The sequence below is a fragment of the Hyla sarda genome, chromosome 4 (genome assembly GCF_029499605.1).
Source record: "Hyla sarda isolate aHylSar1 chromosome 4, aHylSar1.hap1, whole genome shotgun sequence".
Taxonomy (NCBI): domain Eukaryota; kingdom Metazoa; phylum Chordata; class Amphibia; order Anura; family Hylidae; genus Hyla; species Hyla sarda.
In genome coordinates, this window is record NC_079192.1 from 352,802,101 (window position 1) to 352,818,082 (window position 15,982).

Below are 15,982 nucleotides of genomic sequence, written 5' to 3' on the forward strand. Positions count from 1 at the left end.
ACTGGGCGGTTCCCGAGACACATGTCATCAGAGAGCACTTAGACAGAAAAGAACAACCTTAACTTCAGAAGCTCATAAGTACTGAAAGGATTAAGATTTTTTAATAGAAGTAATTTACAAAGCTCTTTAACTTTCTGGAGCTAGTTGATATAAAAAAAAAAAAAAAAAAAAAAAAAAAAGGTTTTTCCTGGATAACCCCTTTAAAGTAAATGGATTTCAGCGCTGTTCCGGCTGGGGTATGGGAACGCCAGGTTTTCCCCTCCCCCAGCCAGATCCGGCACCCGTAATGTGAAAACGAGGTGTGAATGCAGCCTTAAAGGGGTACTCCGTCCCTAGACATCTTATCCCCTATCCAAAGGATAGGGGATAAGATGTCAGATCGCCGCGGTCCCGCTGCTGGGGAGCCCCTGGATCGCCGCTGAGGCACTGCGCTATCATTACTGCACAGAGCGACTTCGCTCTGAACGTAATGACGGTCAATACAGGGATCGGAGCATCGTTACCTCACTACTCCGCCCCTCGTGACATCACGGCCCGCCCCCACAATACAAGTCTATGGGGCTTGCATTAAGGGGACGGGCCGTGATGTCACGAGGGGCAGAGCCATGACGTCACGCTGCTCCGTCCCCTGTATCGCCCGTCATTACGCACAGAGCGAACTCGCTCTGTGCAGCAATGATAGCGCAGTGCCGCATCGGCGGTCCTGGGGCTCCCCAGCAGCGGGACCGCGGCGATCTGACATCTTATGCCCTATCCTTTGGATAGGGGATAAGATGTCTAGGGGCGTAGTAGCCCTTTAAGCATTAATAACTCTAGGATGCTTTTGCTTTTCATTCTGATTCCGAGAATGTTTTTTCGTGTCATATTCTACTATAGGTTCCGGGGTGTGGAAATAAAAAATAAATAAACTACTTCTCCAAGGGACTAAAGCGGAACACAATCTACTTGTCCCTCAAGAAAATCCACTTGTCCCGGTAGTCTGAGGAATTGAGGGATAGCATTCCAGAGAACCGATGCAGCACGAGTGAAGTCTTGGAGACGGGAGTGAGAAGTTCGGATTATAGAAGATGTTAGTGTGAGATCATTAGCAGATCGGAGAGAACGTGTAGGATGGTAGACGGAGATGAGAGAGGAGATGTAGGGAGGTGCAGCATTGTGGAGAGCTTTGTGTGTGAGACTGAGGATTTTGTACTGTATTCTGGACTGAATTGGTAACCAGTGTAGTGACTGGCACAGGGAGGAGGCGTCGGTGTAGCGGCTGGAGAGGAAGAGGAGTCTGGCTGCGGCATTAAGGATGGACTGGAGAGAGTTTGGAGAAAGGAAGGCCTATTAGTAAAGAGTTACAGTAGTCGAGGCGGGAGTGAATCAAAGCAATAATGAGAGTTTTAGCAGTTTCAGTAGTGAGAAACGGGCAGATTCTTGAAATGTTTTTGAGATGCGGGTGACAAGAACGTGAAAGAGACTGAATATAGGGAGTGAAAGACAGATCAGAGTCAAGTATAACTCCAGGACAGCGAGCCTGCTGAGGACTTGAGGACGGGTGTTGTGGTACCTCGCACAGGGACCGGTGAGCTGCCGTTACAATGAATTTTGGTCAGCATAAGGACATCTCTCTTATCCTTATACCTGACCAGCAACAGGTTTTCATGGGCAAGGGCACAGGACTCACCCTTGGGCATAGGTGTCTGGATCAAATTTAGAGGGAGGCCTCTCTGGTTCTTCCAAAAGGTCCCACAAGCGGACGTGGATCTGCCGGCAAGGGATGTGAACAGAGGGATGCTGGTATAAAAGTTGTCCACGTAAAGGTGGTAACCCTTATTCAGCAATGGGTGCACAAGATCCCAAACGATTTTCCCCCCCTAAAACCCAGAGTGGGTGAACATTCTGGGGGTTCAATATGGGAATCTGGTCACTCATATACGCTAAACTTACAAGTTGTACCCGGAGGTATTCTCACAAAGTTTGTAGAGTTTCACACACTACTGCGCCAGCTTCTAGGGAATATACTGGCAGAAAATGAGTCTCCCCTTGTGATGTGACACACCTACGGAGAGCTCCCTGAGCAGTACATAGGCCTACAAAAATCTGGCCCCAAAGTGATCTATGACTGGCCTCATTTTTTAAAGCCGGTCATAGGCAGGATCACTTCGGGAGGGACATGCCTCATTATCAGTGTAATAGAGGAATTTCCGAATGGCCTTGAACCGCTTCAGTGTCATGACCATACTGTAAAGTGGGGTCTGGTATAGGATGTCCCCGTTCCAGAACTGCCTGACACTGTTTTATTTTTACCAGGCCCATATGCAGCACGAGGCCAAAAAACGTCCTCATTTCGGCTGCATCAATGGCGTACCATTCATTGTACCTGGCCAAAAAAGAATCAGAATGGTGGGCGATGAACTGTTGGGCGTACAGATTCGTCTGCTCCACCATTAGAGTGACAAAACTGTCACTGAAACCATAACTAAAATAGTCTATTTCAGTGTACCCAGCTGTGTCAATCCGGATTCCTGAGTCACCAACAAACTCAGTAAATATAAGTCCTCCGTGGTTAAGGAGTTAAACTGAGTTAAATCAGTGCAGGTTTGCCCCAGCACGGACATGTAAGTATCAGTCTTAAAGCTGTCCCATACAATTATAAAGCTGGCAGCCAAATGCTCATTAAAGGAGAACTCCACAATATAAAAATTGTCCCCCATACTGCCGGCAGTAAAAAAACAAAGATGTACATACCTTCCTCCGCTCCCCCGGTCTCCACCACGATCCTCTTCCTGGTTGCTGCGCTCAGCCAATTACCGGCCGCACCGAAGTCCCGACTCTGCCGGCGATAGGCTGAGCGGCAGTGTGACATTTCCGGCCCCGGCAGCAGGTGCTGGTGTAGTGAAGAATTGTTTGTCTTGAAGCGTTCTCACACTGCCGCTCAGCCTTACGCCGGCCGAGTCGGGACTTCACTGCGGCCGGTGATTGGCTTAGTGCAGTATGACTCGCCGACCACCGGCAACCAGGAAGAGGATCGTGGCGGAGACCGAAGACGGTTACCAGAGGCTCCGGGAGAGCAAAGGAAGGTATGTACATGTTTATTTTTTTACTGACGGCAGTATGGAGGCCAATTTTTATATTCTGGAATTCTCCTTTAAGATAATAGTCCTGGCACAGGTAAAGAGCAGTACAATACCACACAATACTGGAGGGAGGCGCTATTAGAAAGCGAAGCAGCGCATGCATTTAAAAAATATAGGGGCTTACCAGTGAAATGCCTACTCTTATTGGTAGGATCTTCCAACCATTCACACAAGCCAAGGATCTGGATTGTTTCTGGCATTGTCTGTTAAGTACAGTGGTCCCTCAACATACGATGGTAATCCGTTTCAAATGGACCATCGTATGTTGATGGAACCGTGCAATGTAAAGTATAGGACAGTGGTCTACAACCTGCAGACCGCCAGATGTTGCAAAATTACAACACCCAGCATGCCCGGACAGCCAACGGCTGTCCGGGCATGCTGGGAGTTGTAGTTTTGCAACATCTGGAGGTCCGCAGGTTGTAGACTACTGGTATAGATCACATCATGCACATACTGAATCCATCACTAAGTGTGCCGCAGACAGTGGCTTGGAGATATGGGAATCAATGATACCAAAGTGACTGCCTCTGTGTAGTTTCACAGAAAGCTCCAATATGTCTACCATCTGTTGGTTTTATATAATTCACAGACACAGCAGAAATGTCCTGCATTGACAGATATACATAATACACATCGCTAAGGCTCAGCTCTAAACATTATTATCACAGTTAAGAAAAGCTGCCACAAGGCAGCTAAAACATTATGGAGGGCACATGTGTAGGCCTACATGCCGCATTCGATATGGCATATGCCATGAGGGATGGATGTCAAATAAGGATTGGCCTTCATTCTCAGGGTCAAATGACATCTTATTACAGTAACACAACAAATGGCTCCTCCTTGATTCCAAACACAACTACAGAATATTCTTATGTCAGCCCAATAGCTGATGAATGACACCATGTAAAAAAGAGATAACACTCATTTACACACTCACTGTCCTCATCTCAGGGTGAGAACACTACAATGATGCATAGAAGGGCTCATTAACCCTGCTTACCACCGACAACATACCCTTAATGACCTTCAGAAGGGCAAATCACATAGCTGACTAACCATGCTAGGCTCTGCAGGGCGGCCTTATTACTAAGTGCCCCTTTCAAGGTGAATAGCCCATTATGGCTATGCAGGGGTGCACATCCTTTCCCCGCCACCATTCATGCATTCAGAAACAAGAAAAACACACACGCAAAGACAAATAGATTCATGAGACAAATCCACGAATATGAGCTGAACAGAACCAGTCCATGACTACTCCTCCTGAAATCTACACAGCCATTAGTCTCCCCACAGATAAGGCCCAGTGGGCAGCAAATCTGCTCTTATCACGCCGTGTTACCTGATCAGTACCTGGCACACACATAACCACCACCCTGCCTGGCACTGGAGCACACTAAGACCCACACCCAACGAACGCCATGCACTGGACAGCTGCAGAGGGCAGCCATGGCCTTCTGCACCCAGCAGGACAACACGGCTGACGAACGGAGCCAGCGTGCGACTGTACACGCGCTATATCACGTTCTTACCGGACAGGATTACCTTTGTGTGTCACAACTTGCGGTGCTAGAGCTTTAGATGTGACTGACAGTGCAGGAGCAGTAGGAGGGTCGAAGCAAAAGGGGGAGGAGCACTAGAGAAAGCCTAGAATGCTGTCAGAGTGACGTCAGCAGTGCTCCATCTGGAACGTGATTCTCGTGGCTGAATCCCATGTTAGGGCTGCTCCGGTAATTGTAGCCACCGCACCTCCCTTATAATAAATTCTATGCTAGGAGCTCTCATAGCCGCAGATGATAACTAGACGAAACCGACTGTCACCTTCAGGGGGTTTTAGCATGATCTGCTTTCCACAGCAAACAATATTTTGTTAGGTTGAATAACATAATATGTCTGCATCTTAAAAATAATGCACAGATGACCTTATTTCCATGTCACGAAGCTTATGGCTGTCACATGGTTTGTTTTGAACGTCCCAGCAGTCATTTGTGTAGAAGATGCTTGTTTTTGTGCTTCATGGAGAAGCTGATCTTAACCTCTTGTTCACACTACAGAATTCCGCGGTGTGAACTTAACATTAGTGTGAATGGGTCTCCGCGAGACCCGTTCGCACTGCGGAATTTCAACGGCAGACAATTCCGCCGCTGAAATTGTTAAGCGCAAAGAAAGAACATGTTCATTCTTTGCGCGGAAGTCCGCGAGTACTGCATAGCCGTCGGCTGCCAGGCTGAATCTCCGCTTGTGGAATTCTGCGAGCGGAGATTCCGTTCACACTCTGTAGTGGGAACATACATTCACACTGCGGAACGCATGCTGAATCTCTGCTCACGTCAGCGGTAGGACCCCGCGGCACTGCACTGTCACCATTGACAGCTATGCAGTGCTCGCAGAATTCCGCACAAAGAATGAACATGTTCCTTCTCTGTGCGGAGCAATTTCAGCGGTGGAATTTTCCGCCACTGAAATTGCTCAGTGTGAATGGGTCTAACGGAAGCCCGTTCACACTGATGTAAATGTTTTCCGCACCTTCTAAAAATCATAACGCTTAAAATTTTGCACCTACAGACTCATATGAGGGCTTGTTTTTACCCCACCCAATTGTACATTGTAATGACATCAATCATTTTACCCAACAATCTATAGCGAAACCAGAAAAAAAATATTTGTGGACCAAAATTGGGAAAAACATTTTTATTTTGGGGCCTTCCATTTCTACACAGTGCACTTTTCGGTAAAAAGAACACCTTATCTTTATTCTGTATGTCCATACGATTAAAATGATACCCTACTTACAGTAGGAAAAAAAAGTATTTAGCCACCAATTGTGCAAGTTCTCCCACTTAAAAAGATGAGAGAGGCCTGTAATCATCATAGGTATACCTCAACTATGAGAGACAGAATGGGGGGGGAAACAATAAAGGAAATCACATTGTAGGATTTCTAATTAATTAATTGGTAAATTCCTAGGTAAAATTAGTATTTAGTCACCTACAAACAAGCAAGATTTCTGTCTCTCACTGACCTGAGTAACAAAGGCTACCATCAGTAAAATACTACACAGATAGGGTCTCAAATTATGCAGTGCCAGATGTGTCCTCCTGCTTAAGCCAGTACATGTCCGGGCCCATCTGAAGTTTGCTAGAGAGCATTTGGGTGATCCAGAAGAGGATTGAGAGAATGTCATATGGTCAGATGAAACCAAAGTAGAACGTTTTGGTAAAAACTAGGGCTGCAGCTAATGATTACTTTAATAGTCAATTAGTTGTTGATTATTTCATCGATTAATCGGAAAAAATGTCAAAATGTGGCGGGTAAGTGGAGGAGGCGGCGCTGCTTTGGCATCTGCATCAGAGGCAGCAGTGAAGCTCTTCACTGCTGCTTCTGTTAGTTTCAAAACTACAACTCCCAGCATGCCCAGACAGCCTTTGGCTGTCTTTAGTTTTGCAACATCTGGAGGGCTGCAGTTTCGAGACCACTGTGCATTGGTCTCCAATCTGTCCCCTCGTGACGTCTCGCCCGCCCCCTCGTGACATCTTGCCTGCCCCCTCAACGAAAGTCTATGGGAAGGGGGCGCAACCGAGAGGGGCGGGCGAGACGTCACGAGGGGCCGGGCGTGACGTCACGGCCGGCGGCCGCGAACACAGAAGCCCGCACACAGCGTTCGGAGTAATGAACTTCCGGACGCTGTGAGCGGAGCTCCGAAAGTCAGGGCAGCGCACAACCCCTTTAAGGCCAAAATGGGCCTGGTCCTTAAGGGGTTAAAAATAAAAATAAATGTGATTTTATGGATTTTTTTTTCATTTTCTCTCATAGTTGAGGTATACCTATGATGAAAATTACAGGCCTCTCTCATCTTTTTAAGTGGGAGAACTTGCACAATTGGTGGCTGACTAAATACTTTTTTTTTTTTTTTTTTTCCCCCACTGTGTATAGGTTTGATTTTGTCTGGAAAAAATCATAACTACATGCACAAAAATGTATATGTTTAAAAATGTCATCTTCTGATCCATATAACTTTTTTATTTTTCCGCATACAGGGAAGTATGAGGGCTAATTTTTGTGCCATGATCTGAAGTTTTTATCAGTACCATTTTGTTTCGATCACTTTTTATTTATTTATTTTTTTGTGATATAAAGTTACCAAAAATATACTATTTTGGAATTTCGAATTCTTTTAAGGGCACACCATATACCGTTCGGTTTTAATTCATTATATATTTTTATAGTTCGGACATTTAACCCCTTAAAGACCCAGCCCATTTTCACCTTAAGGACCCGGCCATTTTTTGCACATCTGACCACTGTCACTTTAAGCATTGATAATTCCGGGATGCTTTTACTTTTCTTTCTGATTCCGAGATTGTTTTTTCGTGACATATTCTACTTCATGTTATTGGTAAATTTTTGTCGATACTTGCATCATTTCTTGGTGAAAAATTCCAAAATTGAATGAAAAAATTTAAAATTTAGCTTTTTTCTAACTTTGAAGCTCTCTGCTTGTAAGGGAAACAGACATTCCAAATAAATGATATATTGATTCACAAATACAATATATCTACTTCATCATAAAGTTGCCATGTTTTAACTTTTTTATGACATCAGAGGGCTTCAAAGTACAGCAGCAATTTTCCAATTTTTCACAAAATTTTCAAAATCTGAATTTTTCAGGGACCAGTTCAGTTTGAAATGGATTTGAAGGGACTTCATATTAGAAATACCCCACAAATGACCCCATTATAAAAACTGCACCCCTCAAAGTATCCAAAATAACATTCAGTAAGTGTGTTAACCCTTTAGGCGTTTCACAGGAATAGCAGCAAAGTGAAGGAGAAAATTCAAAATCTTTATTTTTTACACTCGCATGTTCTTGTAGACCCAGTTTTTGAATTTTTACAAAAAGAGAAATAGGAGAAAAAGTCCCCCAAAATTTGTAACCCAATTTCTCTCGCGTAAGGAAATACCTCATATGTGTATGTCAAGTGTTTGGCGGGCCCAGTAGAGGGCTCAGAAGGGAAGGAGCAACAATGGGATTTTGGAGAGTGAATTTTTCTGAAATGGTTTTAGGGGGGCATGTCGCATTTAGGAAGCCCCTATGGTGCCAGAACAGCAGAAAACCCCCACAAGGCATACCATTTTGGAAACTACACCCCTCAAGGCACATAACAAGGGGTCCGGTGAGTCTTAACACCCTACAGGTGTTTGACGACTTTTCGTTAAAGTCGGATGTGTAAATGAAAGAAAAAGAATTTCACTAAAATGCAGTTTTTTCCCCAAATTATAAATTTTTACAAGGTGTAATAGGAGAAAATGACCCCCAAAATTTGTAACCCCATTTCTTCTGAGTATGGAAATACCCAATATGTGGACGTCAAGTGCTCTGCTGGCGCACTACAATGCTCAGAAGAGGAGCGCCATTGAGCTTTTGGAGAGTGAATTTGTTTGGAATGGAAGTCAGTGGGCCATGTGCATTTACAAAGTCCCCCGTGGTGCATTTTTTTCTCCAAATTTACAATTTTTACAAAGGGTAATGGGAGAAAATGCCCCCCAAAATTTTGAACCCCATCTCTTCTGAGTATGAAAATACCCCATGTGTGGATGTAAAATGCTCTGGGGGCGAACTACAATGCTCAGAAGAGAAGGAGTCACATTTGGCTTTAGGAAACCAAATTTAGCTGAACTGGTTTTTGGGGGACATGTCACATTTAGGAAGCCCCTGTGGTGCCAGAACAGCAAAAAAAAAAAACACATGGCATACTATTTTGGAAACTACGCCCCTTAGGGAACTTAACAAGGGGTACAGTAAGCCTTAACACCCCACAGGTGTTTGACGACTTTTTGTTAAATTTGGATGTGTAAATGGAAAAAAAAAATTCACTGAAATGCAGTTTTTCCCCAAATTTTACATTTTTACAAGGGTTAATAGGAGAAAATTACCCCCAAAATTTATAACCCCATTTCTTTTGAGTATGGAAATACCCCTTATGTGGGCGTCAAGTGCCATTGAGCTTTTGGAGAGTGAATTTGTTTGGAATGGAAGTCAGGGGCCATGTGCATTTACAAAGCCCCCCGTGGTGCCAGAACAGTGGACCCCCCACATGTGACCCCATTTTGTAAACTACACCCCTCACAGAATTTAATAAGGGGTGCAGCGAGTATTTACACCCCACTGGCGTTTGACAGATCTTTGGAACAGTGGGCTGTGCAAATAAAAAATTACATTTTTCATTTTCATGGACCACTGTTCCAAAAATCGGTCAGACACCTGTTGGGGTAAATGCTCACTGCGCCCCTTATTACATTAAGTGAGGGGTGTAGTTTCCAAAATGGGGTCACGTGGGGTCCATTGTTCTGGCACTATGGGGGCTTTGTAAACACATGTGGCCTTCAATTCCTGACACATTTTCTCTTCAAAATCCCAATGGCGCTCCTTCTCTTCTGAGCATTGTAGTGCATCCGCAGAGCACTTTACAGCCACATATGGGGTATTTTCTTACTCAGAAGAAATGGATGTACAAATTTTGGGGGGCTTTTTTCCTATTTTCCCTTGTGAAAATGAAGAATTTAGGGTAACACCAGCATTTTAGTGAAAAAATTTTTTTTTTTCATTTTCCCATCCACCTAATTAATTAATTAATTAATTCCCATTAATGAAAATTCTTCAAACACCTGTGGGGTGTTAAGGCTCATTACACCCCTTGTTACGTGCCATGAGGGGTGTAGTTTCCAAATTTTTTTGCGTTTATGTCAGAACCGCTGTAAAATCAGCCACCCCTGTGCAAATCACCAATATAGGCCTCAAATGTACATGGTGCACTCTCACTCCTGAGCCTTGTTGTGCGCCCGCAGAGCATTTTACGTCCACATATAGGGTATTTCCATACTCAGGAGAAATTGTGTTACAAATTTTGGGGGTCTTTTTTTGCTTTTACCTCTTGTGAAAATAAAAAGTATGGGGCAACACCATAGTTACATAGTTAGTACGGTCAAAAAAAGACATATGTCCATCAAGTTCAACCAGGGAATTAAGGGGTAGGGGTGTGGCGCGATATTGGGGAAGGGATGGGATTTTATATTTCTTCATAAGCATTAATGTTATTTTGTTCCAGGAATGTATCTAATCCTGTTTTAAAGCTGTTAATTGTTCCTGCTGTGACCAGTTCCTGAGGTAGACCGTTCCATAAATTCACAGTCCTCACGGTAAAGAAGGCTTGAGACTAAACTTTTTCTTCTCCAGACGGAGGGAGTGCCCCCTCGTCCTTTGGGGGGGTTTAACCTGGAACAGTTTTTCTCCATATTTTTTGTATGGGCCATTAATATACTTATATAAGTTTATCATATCCTCCCTTAAACGTCTCTTCTCAAGACTAAACAATTGTAACTCCTTTAATCGCTCCTCATAGCTAAGATGATCCATGCCCCATATTAGTTTAGTCGCGCGTCTCTGCACCCTTTCCAACTCCGCAGTGTCCCTTTTATGGACAGGTGCCCAAAACTGAACAGCATATTCCAGGTGAGGCCGTACCAATGCTTTATAAAGGGGGAGTATTATGTCCCTGTCCCTTGAGTCCATGCCTCTTTTGATACATGACAATATCCTGCCGGCTTTGGAAGCAGCAGCCTGACATTGCATGCTATTCTGTAGTCTGTGATCTACAAGTACACCCAGATCCTTCTCTACCAGTGACTCTGACAGTTTAATCCCCCCTAAGACATACGATGCATGCAGGTTATTAGTACCCAGATGCATAACTTTACATTTATCCACATTGAACCTCATTTGCCAAGTGGATGCCCAGACACTTAGTCTATCCAAGTCATCTTGTAACCTATACACATCCTCTATAGACTGTACCGTGCTACAAAGCTTGGTGTCATCTGCAAAGATAGAAACAGAGCTGTTAATACCATCCTCTATATCATTGATAAATAAATTAAACAGCAGCGGGCCCAGTACTGAACCTTGGGGTACACCACTAATAACCGGGGACCAATCAGAGTACGAATCATTGACCACCACTCACCACCACCAGCATGTTAGTATAATTTTTTTTATTTGTGTAGCCCCCTTAAAGGAGTAGTCCAGTGGTGACTCAGTGGTGAACAACTTATCCCCTATCTTAAGGATCGACTGCTGGGGCCCCCTGCGATCTCCTGTACGGAGCCCCGACAGCCCGCGGGAAGGGGGCGTGTCAACCTCCGCACGAAGCGGCGGCCGACACGCCTCCTCAATACAACTCTATGGCAGAGCCGAAGCGCTGCCTTCGGCAATCTCCGGCTCTGCCATTGAGATGTATTGAGGGGGCGTGTCGGCCGCCGCTTTGTGCGGGGGTCGACACCCGCTATCTGGCCGGAGAGCCGGGGCCCCGTACAGAGAGATCTCAAACTTATCCCCTATCCTTAAGTTTTTCACCACTGGACTACCCCTTTAACATAAAAGGAGAAAAAGCCCCCCAAAATTTGTAGTGCAATTTCTCCCGAGTACGGAAATACCCCATATGTGGCCCTTAAACTGCTTCCTTGAAATACGATAGGGCTCTGAAGTGAGAGAGCGCCATGCGCATTTGAGGACTACATTAGGGATTGCATAGGGGTGGACAAAGGGGTATTCTATGCCAGTGATTCCCAAACAGGTTGCCTCCAGCTGTTGCCTGGACAGTCAGTGGAGGCTCCGTTTTGGAAACACTGCTGTACAATACGTTTTTCATTTTTATTGGGGGGGACAGTGTAAGGGGGTGTATATGTAGTATTTTACCCTTTATTTTGGGTAAGTGTAGTGTAGTGTTTTTAAGGTACATTCGCACTGGCAGGTTACGGTGAGTTTCCCGCAAGGAGTTTGCGCTGCGGCGAAAAATTTGCCGCAGCCCAAACTTGAAGCAGAAAAATCACTGTAAACTCGCCCGTGGGAATGTACCCTGTACATTCACATTGGGGGGCAAACCTCCAGCTGTTTCAACTCCCAGCATGTACTGACAGTCCGTGCATGCTGGGATTGTACTTTTGCAACAGCTGGAGGCACACTGGTTGTAAAGCCTTCAGTTAGGTTCTATTACCTAACTCAGTATTTTCCAACCAGTGTGCCTCCAGCTGTTGCAAAACTACAACTCCCAGCATGTAGTGATTGCTGAAGGGCATGCTGGGAGATGTAGTTATGCAACAGCTGGAGGTACGAAACTACAACTCCCAGCATGCTGAGACAGCTGTTTGCTGTCTGGGCATTCTGGGATTTGCAGTTTTGCAACATCTGGAGGGCTACAGTTTAGAGCTCTGCACAGTTATCTCCAAACTGTGGCCCTCCAGCTGTTGAAAAACTACAAATCCCAGCATGCCCACACAGCAAACAGCTGTCTGGGCATGCTGGGAGTTGTAGTTCTGCAACATCTGGAGGGCTACAGTTTAGAGACCACTATATAGTGGTCTCAAACTGTAGACCTTCAGAAGTTGCTAGGCAACTCACCGGCTTCCATAGGATACAGTGAGCCAGCCGCATGACATTGCCACCCGCCAATCACCGTCACCCGCAGCCTCCGGATGGGTAAGTGGATCTTCTGCCGCCAGGTGTCGTCAGGTTTCCCTGTTCTGTCCCGCCTATTGCGGGTGGGCAGAACGGGGAAACCAAAAGTTAACCCCCCTAACGATCTGCTATTCGTCGTCGCTCCTTGACGACCAATAGCAGGGATAGGAGGGGTGGCACGCCTGCCACCTAACTCCTATCCATTCAGGTTGATCGTGGGTGTCTTGGGCATTGATGACCCCCCTGGGTATTTGCGCGGGGTGCCTGCTGATAGATATCAGCAGTCACCCCGGTCCGGTCCCTGCCCAGCACGCTGCAGGGACCGAAATTCCCACGGGCGTATGGATACGTCCTTAAGTACCAGGAAGCCAGGTGTTAAGCAGCGGCGATACCACATATGTTTATTTTTAATTCCATTTTATTTTTTATTTTTTGAAAAGTGGGGTGATTCAAACTTTTATTCGGGAAGGGGTTAAATCACATTTTTTAACTCTTTTTACTATTTTTTTTTTGTAATCTTATAGCCCCCATAGGGGTCTATAACATGCATTACACTGCCATAGCATAGTATTGATCAGTGTAATCTGTGCTTGACTGCTCAAGCCGGGATCTCAGGCTTGGAGCAATCAAGTGCCGATCGGACAGTCGTGAGAAAGGTTAGAAAACTCCCACTGTCCTCTCAGCTGTTCGGGATGCCGCGATTTCACTGTGGCGTCCCAAACAGCCCACTGATACTTTTCTCCCATTTTAGACACCGCAATCAACTTTGTTCGTGGCATCTAAAGGGTTAATACTGGACTTCAGCCAGATCGGCGATGTCCGGTATTAGCCGCGGGTCCTGGTTGCTGATAACAACCGAGACCTGCTGCGTATGAAGTGCGCTCAGCTCCTGAGCGCGCTTCACATAACAGGAGCTGACACAGGACGTGTGTCGTTAAGGGGTTAAAGGGGTACTTCACTGGAAAACATTTTTTTTTTAATCAACTAGTGCCAGCAACTTAAACAGTTTTGTAAATTACTTCTATTTAAAAATCTTAACCCTTCCAGTACTTATCAGCTGCTGTATGTTCCAGAGGAAGTTCTTTTCTTTTTGGATTTTCTTTTCTGTCTGACCACAGTGCTTTCTGCTGACGCTCTTTTTATTATAAATATATAAAAACTTAACAAAACAGAAAAACAGGCTTAACTAGCAATAACAAAACACAACACAACAAAACCTGCCTAACTGGCCAGCCCAACTAAACTAACTAAACACATAACATTATACCTACATATAAATTATCAAAAATACTATCACACACACATACCCACACATTCTTTACATAAACATAAAAATAGCTTTACTTAGCTTTAACTAAAAACAACCAGACTTGGTAAAACTCAACCACACATTACATTCACAACTAACCCACCCCAAAACCCCCACCACCACCACCCCCTTTTTTTTTATTTTTTATTATATATATTTTTTTAATTTTTTTTAATTTTTTTTTATTTTTATTTTTTTACTAAAATTACATTTTTTCCCTCACATATATACACATATATACACACATATATATACATATATATATACATACATACATAAACATACATATACACACCCTTTTTTTAATCTACACTACCATAATACAACCAATATTAAATTAAAGTAATATAAAAATGCTAACTAAATCTGATCCGACTGCCTATCCCCATCCCCTCAAATAAGATAACCAATCCATACTATATAATAATATATACAATAGGAATATAAAAACACAAATACATAACCTAAATGCAAATACATACATAAACTATATACACCAACAAACCAAAATATACACCTACAAAACACATGACATCCTACACTAGACTAACCTATTACCCACACAACCACCCACATTGACATGGGTCAGAGTCCATAGCCCATGGATATCGAGTCCAGTCCACAACTGACCCATGCCAGCCCGTCCAAACATCCACCAACCCACCAATTCCCCCACCCAACCTAATCTATACCCAAAACCAACTATACAAATACAACTTCATAACATAACATATACAAAACAATACAACCCACCTTAGGCCCAAGTTCGGTCGCCTGTAAGCCCTTTACGCAATCCATATTCTGAAAACAAAACAAAAAGACTAGGGTGTACATGCATAGCCCACTACCAGGAAGAAGGATGGCAATCCTGATGTTACTTTCTAAACTCTCTCCACTAACTTTTCCCTACGACTCACCCTACTGTTATCCCTTCAACAAACTGACCCTGCACTCACCCTCTCTCTGCCCCTACATTGCTATCCCTAACCAGAAAAAGGGGTACTCTACCCAAGAGGTCTAGTACCTAGGGCACATCAAATGAATAACCTCTCCACAGGAGAGAAGCCCTGCTGGTACCAAGACTGCCATACTCCAAAGACCTGATCTTCCCGAGGTCACCGGTGATGTTCCTACAGACCTCCACCTCGGAGAGGACTTTCCGCTGTGTAGATACTAGACACCGTGCGTTCCACGTGTAGTACCTAACTACTAAGCTGACTACAAATAAAGTGCCCCGGTCTCGGCCACCCAGGTTCCTGAATGCCCCATAAGCCCACTCCGGATAGGTAAGGCCGGCAAGTTGACTCCAGCCAATAGAAGCGCCCACCCGGTTGTAGACCCCTATATTAAAGGAACAATGAAGCAGGAAGTGGTCCATGCTTTCCAGCATGTCCTCGCACTCTTCTCTGGGACATCCCCGGTCATCAGAGCTCCTACACTTTAAATTGTCCCTTACATATAGCTTCCCCTGAAAGCAGCGCCAGGCCAAGTCCCAAAACTTCTGGGGGATCCTTTTCATGTTTAAAAGGTACAACCCCACCCTCAGATCCCGACCTGGGCAGTCCCTGAGCGCCAGAGGCTTCTGGAAGTGGGTCAACAGAACCCGTTTGTCAAGGAACTGCCTTGACTGGGTCCTGATCTCCCACACTCCCAGACCCCACCGACGTATCGCTTTCAGAGTTGGGGTAGCATAAGCCGGAAGATATCCGTGTGGCGTACGGAGGTCCTTCACTTGCCCTCCTGTCTCCCATTCCTGGAAGAAAGGCCGAAACCATTCCCTGCAGGAGATTACCCACGGAGGAGCCCTCTCTGACCAGAGGTTTGAAATGTTAGCTTTCAAGAAGGTGTTTGTTAAGAACACCACAGGATTTACCATAGATAAACCCCCTAGTCTCCTCGTGCGGTACGTAACCTCCCTCTTGACTAGGTTCATCCTGTTCCCCCATAACAGTTGGAAAAACAGGCCGTAGATCCTAGTGTAGTAAGCCTCTGGCAAGATACATACACTGCCCAGATAGATAAACAAGGGAGCAGGTACGA

The 15,982-nt window shown here is 44.9% G+C and overlaps 1 protein-coding gene across 2 annotated transcripts in view; it reads right to left on the bottom strand.

The window, feature by feature from the left end:
- VDAC1 (voltage dependent anion channel 1) overlaps positions 1 to 4,785 on the bottom strand; it is a 173,780-nt gene extending 168,995 nt beyond the window's left edge. The window contains exon 1 of one of the 2 annotated variants that reach the window (XM_056516604.1): positions 4,668 to 4,785. The gene's annotated coding sequence lies outside the window, so the exon portion shown is untranslated. Of the gene's footprint in view, positions 1 to 4,654 lie in introns of both variants that reach the window. The other variant, XM_056516605.1, reaches the window with a different exon arrangement.
- Between the last annotated feature and the right edge of the window lie 11,197 nt (positions 4,786 to 15,982).